Source organism: Pseudophryne corroboree, chromosome 7, assembly GCF_028390025.1.
Source record: "Pseudophryne corroboree isolate aPseCor3 chromosome 7, aPseCor3.hap2, whole genome shotgun sequence".
In the NCBI taxonomy this organism is placed as follows: domain Eukaryota; kingdom Metazoa; phylum Chordata; class Amphibia; order Anura; family Myobatrachidae; genus Pseudophryne; species Pseudophryne corroboree.
The window spans coordinates 467,488,767-467,505,309 of NC_086450.1; positions in this window are offsets into that span (position 1 = coordinate 467,488,767).

Below are 16,543 nucleotides of genomic sequence, written 5' to 3' on the forward strand. Positions count from 1 at the left end.
TCGCCCAATAAGCGTAGGCTGGCCCTCTCCTCCTTCCACCAGCAAAAAGCTGATGTTGTAGCACTACAAGAAACACACTTTTCTTCTGCTAACCCTCCCCTTTTTAAGAATAGTCACTTCCCTGTGGGATACTATGCCAATGGTCCATCCAAGAGGAATGGGGTAGCTATTTTTTTTAGCAAAAATGTCTCCTTTTCCCTACAGTCTCAACTTTCAGACAAAAATGGCCGTTATCTTATTCTCACTGGCCTCCTGGATGACAAGCCGGTTACCCTGGTATCCCTGTATGCACCTAACTCTAACCAGGTCCCCTTCCTACGAAAATTATTCCTCATTATACGCAATACACTAAAGGGTTCTCTGGTAGTCTTGGGTGACTATAACCTTGTTCTTGACCCTAAAATGGACAAGTCCCGCCAATTCTCCCAGACTGTACCCACTACCCTCTCTGGCCCCTCCCTGGCCTTTCGCAATCTGCTTGCGGAATTTGACCTTTATGATGTCTGGAGAACTCATAACCCCTCGGGTCGGGAATACACATTCCACTCACTGGTCCACAACTCTTACTCTAGAATAGACTTGATCTTGTGTGATAAATCGTCTCTCCAGAGAACTAAAGACGTTGATATTCTACCAATTACATGGTCTGATCACGCCCCAGTTCTCTGGAAATGGAATCTCCACGGTACTTATAACCCTCCCCGCCAATGGCGCTTATACCCTTACCTACTACATAACCATGTGTCTAAAAAAATAATCTCCGACTCCATTGACTCTTATTTAGCTACTAATTCCCCCCAAGATACTTCCCTTATTAACCACTGGTGTGCTTTCAAAGCCGTTACCCGTGGAGCCGCAATCCAGGCTGGCGCTACCCTCAAAAAACAGGCCCACCAAATGCAGAAGACACTAGAAGCTGACCTGATAAACCTTGAAGCTAAGAATATAGCCCATCCCTCCAAAATCCTTAAAAACGAGATCTCTAATGTTCGAGGTCAGCTCCAAAAGTTGCTCCTCGCCCGCACTCAAGCGGCTCTTAACAGAATGCGCCACAAATTCTACCTCCTAGGCAATAAAGCTGGCAAAATGTTGGCACGGAAATTACGTGTTCAACAAGCCAGGAACAGGATTAAATGCATTTATTCTGCCACCAAACAAAAGATCTTGAACCCCAAAGATATAACGAATCAATTCGCAAAATATTATGCCAAATTATATAACTTAGCAACTGACCCTTCCACTCCCCAACCCACCCCCCCCGTCTATTTCTTCCTTCTTAGAAAACCTTTCTCTTCCTACTCTCACACAAGATCAGCTGTCTTCACTTAATGCCCCTTGGTCGACGGCTGAAATCTCCGCCACTATTAAAGCCACCCCTAGGAATAAAGCCCCTGGCCCAGACGGCTTTGTTTCTGACTTCTATGCCACTTTTCATGACGTCCTCTCTCCCCTCCTGACTGCGCTCTACAATACATTTTCAGACCACGGTTCCCTCCCCCCGGAACTCCTAGAAGCGCGAATTGTCACTATCCCTAAACCAGGAAAAGACCCCGCCTATGTACATAACTACCGTCCAATAGCACTACTCAATTGCGACATCAAATTCTATGCCAAAATGATTGCAACGCGCATTAACAGATTCCTCCCATCGCTGATACACCCGGACCAGACTGGCTTCGTCCCTGGGAGGCAAGCGTCCGATAACACGCGGCGGGTCTTCAACCTAATAGACTCCTTATCTGGGGACCAGGGCCTTCTCTTACTATCTCTAGATGCAGAGAAGGCCTTTGACAGATTAAATTGGTCATACATGCGTGAAACTCTCCTCAGATTCGGATTTAGAGATCGCATCCTAACCTCTATCCTAGCACTATACAGCTCTCCTACGGCCCGAGTGTTCAGCGGAGGCTTCCTGTCCGACCCTTTTCCTATCACAAATGGCACCAGACAAGGCTGCCCCCTATCACCTCTAATTTTCGTCCTGTCAATTGAACCCCTAGCAACTAAAATACGAGAGAATCCCTATATCCCGGCACTCCAATTCGGTACGTCCTCCCATAAACTAAGCCTCTTCGCAGACGATGTCCTCCTCTTCATCTCTAACCCCACCACAACTCTTCCTGTCTTACACTCAGTCCTGGATGCCTATAGCCTCGCATCTTACTATAAACTTAACACTACCAAAACAGACGCCCTTCCCTTTAACCTATCTCACTCCATCTCTACACTCCAAACCTCCTTCCCGTATAACTGGCGGAAACACACAATAAAATACCTGGGTATCAACATCCCTGTCTCCAATACAGACGTCTTCTCTGTCAACCTCGCCCCTCTGATAGAGTCTCTGGAAGCACTTACGAAATCCTGGTCATCCTATGAGGTTTCATGGCTGGGACGTATGGCGGCATTTAAAATGTCCCTACTACCCAAACTAATGTACCTCTTTCGCACGATTCCATACCCCTTTCCGAAGAAGTACATCCAATCTTGCTCTTCTATCATGTCGAAATATATCTGGTCTTCTAAACCACCCTCGATGGCTCTCTCAAGAATGGTCCTGCCGAGAGCATCTGGAGGCCTTAATATACCTAATATTCCCCTATATCAAGAAGCTTCTCTCCTGGCCCCCGTTAAACATTACTTCACAGCCCACCCACACACCGGTTGGATGGAGCTGGAACAAATTCGAGCAAACCCAATCCCTTTAGCTGATCTTTTCCGCATCCCAAAATCGCTCCGACCTACTCACTTAAACCTCCTCCCCTCCACGCAGGCTTCACTACAAACCTGGGACAAACTATCGGCCTCCTTAATACCCCCTATTTCCCATATCCCCCAGATATCCATCACTACCTTAGCACTGATGATACCCCATCTCAATCTAACTAAATGGAGACGAGCTGGGATACTATACTTAGGCGACCTACTAGATGGACTTTCTCTAAAACCCTTCTCCTCTCTCCAGTTGCAGTACTCTCTCCCACCCACAGAACTTTTCCACTATATGCAAGTGGCACACTGGTGGAGGACGATCCCTCCTACCTACTCAACGCTACACACAACTTCCTACACCCTTTTTGCCCGCCTCTCCTTACCCGAATCCAAAGGCGACATAACATACTGGTACAACCTACGGATAACCCCTACTTCCCCTTCCAAGTCTAGCGCCCAATTAAAATGGGAACAGGACTTGGGAAGAACCTTATCCCCAAACGACTGGCGCCAAGTCTTCTTAACCTCGTACTCCATGTCCCAGTGTTTAAACCACACTGAAATGCATATAAAACTAGTAAACAGATTGTACCAGACCCCAGACCGAATCCATAAATTTTGGCCCTCCCATAGCAATAAGTGCTGGAGATTGTGCGGCTCGATAGGCCATATCTTCCATATATTCTGGACGTGCCCAAAGATCACTAATTATTGGTTAGAGGTATTTGATCTAATAAACAACGTTTTGTCAATTCAAATTATGCCAGACCCGACCCTAGCATTACTTCAAGTTGTCCCCCCCTCAGTCCCACCCCCGGCTAGATATGTCCTGGGCCACATCTTGATAGCCGCCTGTGCCAACCTGGCTCAAATGTGGAAACAACCCACACCCCCCACCCTGTTAAGAGTAATCCATAAGATGAACCACCACTTCCTTATGGAAACAGAATGTGCCTCCTCCTCTCTCAACTCTACTTCCCTCAAAACACGCTGGTTCCCGTGGCACCGCTATATCTCCTCGACTGAAGGGTCTCATTACTCTCATAACCCCACCCCAACCCCTTCTAGTTCAACTGTCCAACCCGACAGGGCCTGAATCTATGTGATACCGTCTACTACTGTAACCTCCTATAACAGGGTGGTCTTATACCCCCCTTGCCTGTTGAGAGACGACCCCAGCTTTGATTCCCCTCAATGTCTTCTCCCAATCTACACCTGTAAGCTTTAACCTCTAGAGCTAGATTAATATCCCCTTACAGCAATGTAATGATTTCCTCTGTGTCTTAACCTAACTGATGCATAATGTTTGTTTGGTACTGATGTACTACCCCCCCAATTTCAGTCTGGATGCCCATTCCCCCCCCCATACCTCTGTATCCCTTCCATACCTACCCTTGCAATGCAGTGTTGTATCATCTCCTTTTTTTGTTCTGTACCCCATAAAAGTGATTTTGTTTTCTCAATAAAAAACTATTGATTAAAAAAAAAAAAAGTAAATAAAAGTTTTATTAACAGACTCCGTGTAGAAATAGTCCTGGCATGAACATGAACTGGCAAGAATGGTTGTGGCAGGATAACATGAACTGGCAGACCAGGCTTCTCGGCATGAACAGGAGCTAGGACGAAGACACCAGGCAATGCAGATAGTTCAGGCAGGAAAGTAGTATAATATCACCGGCGTCGGAGAACTCAGCTAGCTGGCCTTTAACAGCCACACTAACCAATGAACAAGGCCAGGCTGGGAGTGTTAACTCTAATTACAAACCCTGTGCACCTGTTGAGCTGCATGTACACAAAACCAAAGAAACAGAACACATATAGATCAGCTGACACCAGATACATACTGAACAGAATCCTAACACACAGTTGATAAAAGCAAATGGCAATAATACAGTTCCTGGATCACTTGTAACCATGAGAGGTATCACAGAGCACTGATAGGTTAAGGAATAGGTGTTAAAGTCCTTTGATGGAATAACCTTACCAGGCCTGGCTGTAGTAGTGAAGATAGCCAAGGAACACACCAGTAGAAGTGTAGATGTAGTTGGTAACTTGAACAGACTGTTGTAGATACTGGATGGAACCAGCCAGGTGGTAGAGACACGGAGTGGATGCTGAATGGAATCAGCCAGGTAGTGAAGACAGGGAGTGGATGCTGGATGAAACCAGTCAGGTGATGAAGACACGGAGTGGATGCTGGATGGAACCAGACAGGTGATGAGGACACGGAGTGAATGCTGAATGGAATCAGCCAGGTGATGAAGACACGGAGTGGATGCTGGATGGAACCAGTCAGGTGATGAAGACACAGAGTGGATGCTGGATGGAACCAGCCAGATGGTGAAGACTGTAAGATGCTAGGGAACGTGGAAACAGAAGAGTTAAAAAGGAGTTACCGGTGGTAGTGGATACTGCTGGTAAGTAGGGATCCGCTGGAATAACACCGGCACTTTGAAGAAAACTGGATACTGCTGGAAGCTGACCGCTGGAAGCAGATGGGTTAATAGCTGGAAGCTGGAATAGCCATGGAGGTCTGCAGAGTCAGGCTGCACCGCAGGATGGAAGGCAGGTGCGGGTCTCATAGTGGCTGCTGGAGACAGGAGCTGGAACCTGGAGAAACAACCACAGGAGAGAGAGACTGGAACAAGGTTTGACATTCAAAGCACTGACCATTTCCTGGTTCAGGCACAGGATACTTATACCTGCTGCTGGGCAGGCATTGGCTGGCCAATCATGCAGATTCCCAGTGCAGCAGATTGGTGGAGATTGAGCATGTGACTGGAGCAAACATGGCTGCGCCCATGTTAGAACTGGAGGGAAAGTTGGTTTGGAAAACCATGTGGAAACATAGCAGCAATGGCGGCGCCGGCCGCGGAGGACAGGAGACGTCACACTGACAACTGCACACTGAGACACATGGATGACAGCGGAGGCCGCGGCAGGCATGGAGCACCACTCTGACATCCTGCATACTGGAACACAGGAGCGGCGGCGGAGGCCGCGGAGGACGGGAGACGCCACACAAGGCTCAGACACGGCGCCGCTGTGACAGCGTCTCAGAGTGACAGGAGGGATATGCAGAGTGTGGACATCAGGAACACAGATGAGATCCGGCCCTGGAACGCTGAGCCAGCTTCAGAAGGCATCTAAAAGGCAAGTAATGGCGTCCAGATACCCGGATCGTGACACAGACATCTGGATCTACTGTCTTTGATGGAGTGGCCTTTGAAACATTTATCCTGAGGGCAACAGGATATTTTCAACAGGTGAGTCAAACAGGGTTCAGAGCAAGGAAACCTTCCTTAGCTCGTCTTTATCACCAAATATGGCAAGTCTTTGTTCAGGGATGCAGTGAAAGAAGGTTGGACCCTAAATCTTTCAGAGTTCCGGGGTCTTAGCATTCTTTCGGGCACGAATGGATAAAGGTTTGAAGGTGGCTTCCTTGAAAAAGCAAGGGTTGGCATTTGACTGTAGGGTACTAGAAGTAAATCACCAATTTACAAGAGTTGTGTACTTCTTTCCAGGGCATGCTGTGCATTCAGCCTCTGGTTGTTCCTCCTACAGTGCCGTGGAACTTGTGTTAGTCCTGAAAGCCCTTCAAGTTGCCCATTTGAACCATTCATTAAAATGGATTATAAATTATTTTTCTACTGACTACTGTGTCAGTTAGAGCAATATCAGACTTGGGGACATTGTGATGAGGTTCCCCATTTCTGAATTTTTTATCCAGATAAACCAGTTCTCAGAACTAGATCTGGGTATCTTCCAAAGGTGATCACTAAGTTCCACCTTAACGAAGAAATTATTGTCCCGGCTTTTCAGGTTCCGGGCCTTTCTGTGGAAGATGCATCGCTGGATGTGATCCATGCATTAGGGATCTACATTGATTGTACCAGTGCCATCACAAAAGCAGTTTCTCTCTTCATTCTCTATGGATTTCACAAGATGGCTGCTGGTAAGCAGATGCTGGCAAGATTGCTTCAGATGACGATTTCAGAAGCATATTCTCTAAGCTGATCTCCCTATTCGGGCTAATGTCTCTGTTCATTCTACTTGTAAGGTAGATCCTTTTTGGGCAGCACAATTTGGTGCTTAAAACAGAACAGGTATGTGAGGCAGCCTTATGGTCTTCCATTTACACATTCATTAGACATTATGCCTTAAATACCTTTGCCTCTCACAATGCTGAATTCGGGTGAAGGATTCTCCTAGGCATAAGGAACGTCCCCACCTCTATACTGCTTTGGGAAATCCCATTGTTATCCGGTGGATAACCTGTGGACCCTGCCGGAGAAATATACGTTATCGTAAGAACTTACCGTTGATAAAGGTATTTCTCCTAAGTCTAAATACTAGTACTGATGTCAGGCGCTATCAACAGTTATAAATAGTGTATAAATAAATAGATAATTCTCTTACAGCTCATACAATTTAAATAGCCGCAAACAAGGTGAAATGGCCTGTGGAAATGGCCAACACAATCACACCTGATTGAAACCAGGTGTAGCAAAAATAATTCTAGTTAACCTCTTGCGCTATTGAATTAAAGGTAACATGACTTGAAGACACTTAATTAATGATTGAAATAGATTTAATATCCATAAAATAAATTATAAACATAAAAATGAATAGTTAAGTATGCGCATACACATAAAAAGATAAATACTAAACTTTACTACTGAGCATAAGAGGTGGATCATATAATTAATTGTGACCATATATGACTAATCAGTATTCATACGTTGACAGTGTCCTTAAGTTGGTATTTTCAACATGGAACAGTCCCATTAATTGTGCTCGTAGAAATGAGTTTAGGTGTGTACCAAGTAGGTAAATCGAACCACTATATCAGTTGTGAATGGTCCTTTTATACATGGAGAAAATCTCCAAACAGCACGGAGAGGATAAATGTCACCTGGGGTTTGGTGCACAGCAAGCACCTATATGAAACTCCCGATTACCACTGTCCGTGGATGGTGTACTCCGTCTTCTGCTGTGTCAGGTTATCACACACACACACCTTACTTCACATTAGGGGATGGAGGTCGTATCCGGCTCCCGGAGCTTTGCGCACTGCAGGCGCTGATTAGATGATTCCGCTCCCGTCTTCAAGCCGCCGCATATAGCGTCCTCCCGTCTCCCGCTTATCGGTCTCAGGCAGTATTGTACATCAATAGGACCTACTGTCAATTGTCCGTTAGGTCACACAGGGCTCTGTGTGACCTAACGGACAATTGACAGTAGGTCCTATTGATGTACAATACTGCCTGAGACCGATAAGCGGGAGACGGGAGGACGCTATATGCGGCGGCTTGAAGACGGGAGCGGAATCATCTAATCAGCGCCTGCAGTGCGCAAAGCTCCGGGAGCCGGATACGACCTCCATCCCCTAATGTGAAGTAAGGTGTGTGTGTGTGATAACCTGACACAGCAGAAGACGGAGTACACCATCCACGGACAGTGGTAATCGGGAGTTTCATATAGGTGCTTGCTGTGCACCAAACCCCAGGTGACATTTATCCTCTCCGTGCTGTTTGGAGATTTTCTCCATGTATAAAAGGACCATTCACAACTGATATAGTGGTTCGATTTACCTACTTGGTACACACCTAAACTCATTTCTACGAGCACAATTAATGGGACTGTTCCATGTTGAAAATACCAACTAAAGGACACTGTCAACGTATGAATACTGATTAGTCATATATGGTCACAATTAATTATATGATCCACCTCTTATGCTCAGTAGTAAAGTTTAGTATTTATCTTTTTATGTGTATGCGCATACTTAACTATTCATTTTTATGTTTATAATTTATTTTATGGATATTAAATCTATTTCAATCATTAATTAAGTGTCTTCAAGTCATGTTACCTTTAATTCAATAGCGCAAGAGGTTAACTAGAATTATTTCTCCTAAGTCCACAGGTTCCACAGGGATCCCACCCTGACGCACCTGATTTGAGGATCCTTTTACTCACTAACCTCTTCCTTCTTACGGAAGGGTGTGCATGTGTGTTCTTCTCACCTGATTAGGGCTCTACATGATGCTCCTGCATTCTGCTTTGAAATAAAACTGATTTGCCTGAGCCAGTGGGTGGGGATATATGGATGGGCCCGTTGCATCCTGGGAGGCCAGAAAGCTTTGATTGATTGGTGCCAATTCGCTGATGCTCCATCATATCCCCAATGTTATCCTGTGGAATCTGTGGACTTAGCAGAAATACCGTTATCAATGTTAAGCTCTTACCATAACGAATATTTTTAGCTCTCCTATTAATGAAGTTTGGTTTAGTTGGTATAATGTCCCTTAAAATGGGGTCTCTAGTGAGAAGATGCCAGTGTTTTTTCAAATTTTTTTCAATTTGTTTATATTCGCCAACATATTGGGTAATAAGTGCCCATTGTCAGGGCCGTAACTACGTGTGTGCCAAGTGGGCCTGGCACACAGCGCAGTTGCCCTGAGGGCGCATGTCCAGCGGCATGTAATGAGTCAAATTGACTCATTACATGCCACCTCTGAAGTCTGCGCCGTGCGCCGCCGCCGCACTGGGGAGGAGAGCTGCAGCGCCAGGTAGCGGAGAAGGAGGAGGAGGGAGGGGGACTGGAGACACAGCAGCGCTATTTCATTGGTAGTAAGCACCGCTGCAGCAGCCCCCTCTCCTTCCGTATTGGCTGCCAGGCGCTGCTGTGGATGCTGGGATGTGGTTCCTCCATCCCAGCATCCACAGCAGCGCCGGGCAGCCAATACGGAAGGAGAGGGGACAGCTGCAGCGGCGCTTACTACCAATGAAATAGCGCTGCTGTGGCTCCAGTCCCACTCCCTCCTCCTCCTTCTCACCTGCCTGCACTGAGGGAGCTGCACGAGGAGCCTGACTGCCAGCGGGGAGATGGTAAGTATCTCTCTCTCTCTCTCTCTCTCTCTCTCTCTCTCGGGGACACCGTCTGCCATAATGTGTAAAAAGGGAGCCTGGCTGCCGCAATGTGTAACAAGGGGGACTGGCTGCCGTAATGTGTAAAAAGGGGGCCTGGCTGCTGCAATGTGTAAAAAGGAGGACTGCCTGCCGCAATCTGTAAAAAGGGGGCCTGGCTGCCGTAATGTTTAAAAAGGGGGACTGGCTGCCGCAATGTGTAAAAAGGGGGACTGCCTGCCGCAATGTGTAAAAAGGGGGACTGGCTGGCGCAATGTGTAAAAAGGGGGACTGGCTGCCGTAATGTGTAAAAAGGGGGACTGGCTGCCGCAATGTGTAAAAAGGGGGACTGCCTGCCGCAATGTGTAAAAAGGGGGACTGGCTGCCGCAATGTGTAAAAAGGGGGACTGCCTGCCGCAATGTGTAAAAAGGGGGACTGTCTGCTATAATGTGTAAAAAGGGGGACGCTGTCTGCTGTAATGTATAATAGGGGCTCTACCTGGTGTAGTGGCGCTACTGTGCAGAGTAATTTGAATAATGGAGACTACTGTGCACCGTAGTATGAATTGCTATTTTTTTGTGGCCATGCCCCTTCCCCATGAAGCCACGCCCCTATATATAATTTGATCTTATCTTACATGGGGGGGCGCCAATGTCATTTCTTGCACACAGCACTAAAATGCCTAGTAACGGCACTGCCCATTGTTGTTTATTTTCTACTGTATTTCCCATGTTTTTTTGTTTCTGTTGTAAAAGGACTGGTCGCTCAATCTTTTCTACATCGGTGATAGCATCATTGAGGTCTTCTTCCTTATACCCCTTTACTAAAAAAATGTTCTTCATTTCATTTAGCTGTAGTTTGAAAACTTGATTGTCGCTACAGTTATGTTTCACTCTCAAGAATTGGCTTTGTGGGACAACTTTCAGCCAAAGGGCATGGTGTTGGCTCTCCATGGGTATATGTGTATTAACATCAGAGGGTTTCTGATAGATCTTTGTGTTTAGTTGATTATTTATTGAGTAAATTGTTAAATCTAAAAAGTTAATCTCTTCCTGACTACTCATCCGGGTGAATTGAATATTCATATAGTTCTCATTAAGATGTTGGAAGAAACTTCTCAAATTTTCCTCTGTAGAGTTTCAAAACAGGAGGACATCCTCAATGTATCTGTACCAATGTAGGAGATCTTTGTTCCAAGTCATGTGGTTGAAAATAGATTTTTCCTCTCAATAGCTCATAAATAGATTTGCGTAACTTGGGGCGAATTTGGTCCCCATGGCTGTGCTGGTTTTTTTTTTAAAGAAATCCCCATTAAAGAAAAAAATAGTTGTTTTGTAATCTGAATTTAATTGTGTCCAGAATAAAGTAATTTCTTTCTTGTTCGAAATTTGCTTTTTCCAAACACCAAGATATTGCTTCTAGTCCTTGTTCATGTCATATACATGTATAGAGTGATGTAACATCAGCCGAGGCCTTGAGCATACTGTACCTTCTCTCCAGTTGATGTTTTGTAGTTTCATAATGGCATTGCCTGTGTCTTTCAGACAGGTGGGATTAGTTATTATGAGAGGTTGCAAGATGGAATCTACCAGTGATGAAAGATTAGATGTTAAACTTTCCATACCGGATATTATAGCCCTTCCTGGCAGGTCCATCGTGTTTTATGTACATTGGGACAGAGAACTTTTCACTATTCCCATAATTCATTTTACTTTAGAGGCAGTGGGGCATCTCAGTCAAATGACTCACAAGTTAGGTCTCTGAGAACAGCTTTACCTTGGATAGTGACAGGAGCTGCAAATCATAAAGGGTCAAACAAGCTAGTTATAACAGACAAGACACCTCTGCGAGTGAAGGGCCTTTCTTCACTGTTTGGAAGTGAAGGTTGGAGGAACTTTTAAACTAGGAGCCTGGGGGGAGGGTATAGCTAGAAGACACGGGTCAAACAATGACAACAGTAAGTATGGGGGTAGTCAACAATTTGGTGGTGGCAAAGGGGGGAGGTAATGATCAGAGAGCAATGGACAATAACAATTTCTCCCTGGATGAGGCCTTGATGAGCAGATCATCCAGATATGGAATTATGTTAACCCACTGCTTGCAGAGGAGAACCATCATCTCTGCCATCGCCTTGAAGACCCTCGGTGCTGTGGAGAGACCGAATGGCAGTGCTTGAAACTGATAGTGATCGTCTTACAGTGCAAACCTGAGAGAAGCATGATGCTGCGACCAAATCGGAATGTGGAGGTATGCATCCTTGATATCCAGGGATACCAGGAATTCCCCCTCTTCCAGAGCTGATATCACCGACTCCATCTTGAACTTGAACACCTTTAGAAAGAGGTTCAGCGATTTCAGGTTCAGAATGGGTCTGACCACACCATCCGGCTTTGGTACCACGAAAAGGTTCGAATAATAGCCCTTGTTCTGCATGAGAGATGGAACTGGCACAATGACCTGTGCCTCCACCAGCTTTCAGACAGCATCTTGTAGTACCGTGCTGTCTTCCAACAGAGTTGGTAAGCCCGACTTGACAAAACAATGAGGTGGGAAATTCTGAAATTCCAGCCTGTATCCCTGGGACACAATGTCTATTACCCAGGGATCAAGGCCGGACGAAACCCAGACGTGACTGAAATGTCTGAGTCTCGCTCCCACCAGCCCCACCTCCAGGCCGCACGGTCCACCGTCATGCAGAGGACTTTAGCGTACCCGATACAGGCTTTTGGTCCTGGGAACCTGCAGCGGCAGGTTTCTTGGACTTAACTCGACCTCCCCTAAAGAGGGTATTGGAAAGTTTAGCCTTTCTAGTCTTGTTAGGCTGAAAGGACTGCATCACAGACAAAGAAAAGGATTTCTTCTGCGCAGGTGATGCGGAGGGAAGAAACGGAGACTTACCCGCAGTAGCTGTGGATATCCACGCATCTAAAGCTTCCCCAAAGAGAGCTTGAACTGTATAGGGTAGGGACTACACACTTTTTCTGGATTCCGCGTCGGCCGACCACTGGCGCAGCCACAGTCCCCGACGAGCTGAAACAGACATGGAAGAAATCCCCGCAGCAATGGAACCCAGATCTTTCTTGGACTCTACCATAAAACCTGCTGAATCATGTATGTTGCGTAAATATAATGCCACATCATCCTTATCCATCGTATCCAAATCCTCAAGTAAGGTAGCCGACCACTTTACTATTGCCTTTGCAATACATGCACTAGCAATAGTGGGACACAATATGGCCCCTGAAGCAGTGTACATTGATTTAAGAGTGTTATCAATTTTTCTATCAGCCGGCTCATTTAAAGCAGTAGATCCTGGGACAGGCAAAACCACCTTCTTTGAGAGTCTAGAGATAGATGCGTCAACAATCGGCTGGCTTTCCCATTTTTTCCTATCCACCTCAGGGAAGGGAAACGCCACCAGTACTCTTTTAGGGACCTGGAATTTTTTCTCAGGGTTTTCCCATGCCTTCTCAAAGATAACTTTTAATTCCTTTGATCCAGGGAAAGTTAGCAAGGCCTTTTTATTTTCAGTAAAAAAGGCCTCCTCAACCTGCTCAGGTGTGGTATCATTAACATTTAACACATCCCTGATAGACTCTATCAACAATTGCACCCCCTTTGCAAGAGATGCGGACCCCCGCAACATATTCCCATAACCATCTGAGTCAGAATCGGTATCCATGTCATCTTGTGTGACTTGTACAAGCGCACGTTTATGGAGGTATATAGCGGAGTGTCCTGAGGTACGAGAACCTGGCCATACTGCCATAGAGCTCTGTAATACCTGGGTTGCAGATTCAGTACTAGTAACCCTGTCAGAAATCCAAGAAATCCTAGATTTAATTGAGGAAAACCACTCTGGTTCCTTGATGGAATCAGCGCTAAACCAGTGCTATCCTGGTTACATGGAATGGGATCATCCTGGGAGGATAAATCCGCTGCAGCATATGATACAGTGTCCCTGGAGACAGCTAAAGGAGACCACCAAACACTCTACACACACACAGGGGAGGGCAGACAGAGTTTCCCCCCCAAGAATGGCAAGAGAGACACAGAGATCGAAGCCAACCTACACACAGCACCATTAGCAAAGGGAGACCCCTTGTCAGTGCTGACTGTGTTCCTTAATAGGACACACAGTCTTATTACAGCCTCCCCTCCCTTCTACAACCCCCTGGTACCGTGTACAGATAGCTGGAGCGGCTGTGGAGGGACCTGTTCTCCTTGTCAGCGATGTGCAGGCAGGAAAATGGCGCTGGAACGCTTCTGGGTCCACTTTGAGGAGAAGCTCCTCCCTTTCAATGGCGCTATCTTCCCGCACTTCAAGGATTATACTGGCCTGAGGAGATTATGCTGGCTGAGATAATTTACCATCTCTTTCTTTATGTTTAGATGACACAACACATGTACATATACTACATGCACAAACATTTTCTCTTGCTCTATGGTTGGTTGGTTGGTTGGTTGGTTGGTTGGTTGGTTGGGTTGGATGGGGGGTGGGACCTGAACTGCAGCCATCTCCTCGCGATGGGTCCTGGATATTTTCTGAAAATATCGTCAGAAGTCAAGTAAGAGCTGCAGGAGAATATTACCAGAATTCAGCATAATTATAGTCAATTTGACATGATTTTTCTAGTCTTCACTTGCGTAGCAACATCAAATGCGCAATGCTTTAGTTTCCGGAAATGCGGGATTGCCTATCCGGACCAAATTTCAAAACTTTGAGGCAATTACAGGAGCTGAAGATATTGATCTAGAATGACAATCCTTTGGGAATGAATTACTACCATGGGTAGAACTACAGATGAGCGAGTCTGATTCTCTGAGACCTGGACCCACCTAAACATTGCGATCCGAGACAGGATCTGAGTCCGGCTCGGGTTTTCCACCTGACTCGGATCCAAATTGAGGCAAAACATAATACTTCCGATATCGGATTCCCATGGGTTTTGGATTCTATATAAGGACCCCGGTGACTGTACCATTTTACTCCAGCTGTGCAGCTTGTATTTAACGAACGTGTCCCTGCGATGTCCATCCATGGGTGCTCTGTTGTCAATTCTGTCCATAAAGGGGCGGGGGCTGCTTTAGGGGTTCCTGTGTCATCCAGGGGTTCTGTGTTCCTTCAAGGGGCTAGTGCTGCTGTGTCCTCCAGGGGTACTCTCTCCATCCATAAAGGGCTGCTGTATAATCTTTTTTTGGTGCTAAACCCTAGTGTACTATACTATTATTTTTCTGTGACACTGCAGATCAGACCACAGTGTATAATCATACACGTATTGAATTTGTGACACTGTAGGTGAAATTAAACCGCAGTGTTGGATTATTATATCTGACTCATAGTTACATAGTAACATACATAGTAACATAGTCAACCTGTATTCTGTATTAAGCCGAGTTCATTGTAATATCCCTGCTGAATTAAAGTTTTATGTCTAGTTAACAACTATAAATCATGTTCCTCCCAGATTATCAATGTCAATATTGTAAATGCTATAACCTTGGATATCTTTTTCAGTCAGAAATGTATCCAATCCATTTTTAAATGCATTTACAGAGTCCGCCACTACCACCTTCTCTGTCAGGGAATTCCAAATATTTATTGCCCTAACAGTGAAGAACCCCTTTCTACATTGCGTACGGAATTTTATCTCCTCTAGCCTCAGCACATAAACATATTGTGTGACTCATACACATATTGTGTGACACTGTAGGTGAAATTAAACCACAGTTTTAGAAAACAATTTCTGACACACACTTGTATTATGTGACACTGTAGATGAAATTAAACTGCAGTGTTAGATTACTATTTCTGACTTATACACATATTGTGTGACACTGTAGGTGAAATTAAACCACAGTTTTAGAAAACAATTGCTGACACACACTTGTATTATGTGACATTGTAGATGAAATTAAACTGCAGTGTTAGATTACTATTTCTGACTTATACACATATTGGGGTTTATTTACTAAGATTCGTAATTTCCGAAAAAAGGTCAAAGTTCAATCACGAATGACATCGACAGTGTAAAACTGCAACTTTTTGAATCGATTACGATGGATTTACTAAGCTGTCGTATTCGGGTTTTTCTTTGCTTCCGATGTCGATGTCATTCGTGTTTTTTTACCTAATTTTACGGCAGTGATTAGCAAAACACTGCCGTTTTTTTTACAATCAATCTCGGCTGGATCTGTGTGATCCGTGCTGGGGTTCGTATTTTTTTTAAAAAAAATTAAACAATGTAAAATTCCAAAAAAAATTGCGGGGGGTCCCCCCTCCTAAGCATAACCAGCCTCGGGCTCTTTGAGCCGATCCTGGTTGCAGAAATATGGGGAAAAAAATGACAGGGGTTCCCCCATATTTAAGCAACCAGCATCGGGCTCTGCGCCTGGTCCTGGTCCCAAAAATATGGGGGACAAAAAGAGTAGGGGTCCCCCGTATTTTTAAAACCAGCACCGGGCTCCACTAGCTGGACAGATAATGCCACAGCCGGGGGTCACTTTTATACAGCGCCCTGCGGCCGTGGCATCAAAAATCCAACTAGTCACCCCTGGCGGGGGTACCCTGGGGGAGTGGGGACCCCTTCAATCAAGGGGTCCCCCCCCCCAGCCACCCAAGGGCCAGGGGTGAAGCCCGAGGCTGTCCCCCCCATCCAATGGGCTGCGGATGGGAGGGCTGATAGCCTTTGTTGTAAAATAAAAGATATTGTTTTTAGTAGCAGTACTACAAGTCCCAGCAAGCCTCCCCCGCATGCTGGTACTTGGAGAACCACAAGTACCAGCATGCGGCGGAAAAACGGGCCCGCTGGTACCTGTAGTACTACCACTAAAAAAATACCCAAAAAAACACAAGACACACACACCGTGAAAGTATAATTTTATTACATACATACACACATACATACAAACTTACCT